Source organism: Tupaia chinensis, unplaced genomic scaffold (genome assembly GCF_000334495.1).
Source record: "Tupaia chinensis unplaced genomic scaffold, TupChi_1.0 Scaffold000146_1, whole genome shotgun sequence".
In the NCBI taxonomy this organism is placed as follows: domain Eukaryota; kingdom Metazoa; phylum Chordata; class Mammalia; order Scandentia; family Tupaiidae; genus Tupaia; species Tupaia belangeri.
Window position 1 is genome coordinate 14,278,952 of NW_006159616.1, and position 1,498 is coordinate 14,280,449.

Sequence of the window (1,498 nt, forward strand, 5' to 3'; positions counted from 1 at the left end):
TTTGCTATAGGGCATGTGTGGTTACCAGAGAGAGCAAGAGGGAGAGAGAGAGAGAAAGTGAGAAGGCAAATCGCCAGGTCTGGGACTTGAACTGTGGTTGGCCATGTGGGAGCCCAGTGTCTTAACCACCATGCCACCTGATGACCTGCCAATTGCTTTTTAAATACCAGCAATGAACAAGTTGAACTTGAAATTAAAATACGTAACCATTTACATTAGCATTTCACCAAAGTAAAATACTTAAATATGACCTTAACAAACTACGTGCAAGAGTTATACAAGCAAAACTACAAAACTCTGATGAAGTGTTCATGGTTAGGAAGACTCAACATTTCAAGATGTCAGTTCTTCCCAACTTTACCAATTTAATGAGATTTCCATAAAAATCTCGGCATGGGGCCAGCCAGTGGCATGATGGTTAAGGTGGCTGGGACCATATGGTTGAGGTCCAAGTCTGGTCTCAGTGGCTTGAAAAATACACCAGGTGCATGTGGGTGCATGCCCCAAATCCCAAGAGGATTATGGAGGAGAAGGATTTGCAGAGTGGCCATCCCCTTGGAGGGGCGGGGGAGTAACTCCTCACTTTCCCTTTCTCTTTCTCCCCCTGGCAAGCACATGGTGCCCTATAGCAAAACTAAAAAGAAAAAAATTCCTGATATGTTATTTTGTGAATATCAAAAAAATAATTCTAAAGTTTTTATGGAGAGGAAAATGACCCAGGACAGTTCAACTTGATATTTAAGGAGGAGAATAAAATTGGAGGATTGACACAACCCAACTTCAAGGTTTACTATAAAGCGAACACTTCGCTCTCGGGTCAAAATGGCGAGCAGGCCGGCCGTTTCTGCATCAGGTCGGTGGCTGGATGGTATTCGAAAATGGTATTACAGTGCTGCAGGTTTCAATAAACCGGGGTTCATGCGAGATGATACGATATACGAGAATGAAGAGGTAAAGGAAGCCATAAGAAGACTTCCTGAGAACCTTTATGATGACAGGATGTTTCGCATTCAGAGAGCCCTGGGCCTGACCATGAGGCAGCAGATCTTGCCTGAAGAGCAATGGACAGAATCCGAGGAGGGTAATTTCTACCTTGAACCTTATCTAAAAGAGGTTGTTCGGGAAAGAAAAGAGAGAGAAGAGTGGGCAAAGAAGTCACAAGGCTACAATTGTGGATGCAGTGTTCTTAAAGTGCTTTTATGAAGTTGGGGTTGAACCTGAAAATTTTAATTAAAAAATAATTCAGTCTGCAGGTGTATTATTTTAAATAAATGTCTATTATAAACATAAAAAAGAGAGACTTACTATAAAACTACAGTAATTGGGACCTGCAGAAGGCGTAATGGTTGTGTTGCTGGACTCCTATGTCATTGACTGTAGTTTGAGTCCTGGACTGGGCGGCCTAAAACTCATGCCAGGTGCATTAGCATGTGTGCCCAAAATCCCCAGAGGAGAATAGAGGAGAAGGGATTGTGGTGTGGCCATCTCCGTGGAGGGG

General features: G+C 43.1%; 1 pseudogene; it reads left to right on the forward strand.

Moving 5' to 3' along the window:
* Positions 1-822: 822 nt before the first annotated feature.
* LOC106734557 (cytochrome b-c1 complex subunit 7 pseudogene) lies at positions 823-1,203 on the forward strand (annotated as a pseudogene).
* The last annotated feature ends 295 nt before the right edge of the window (positions 1,204-1,498 follow it).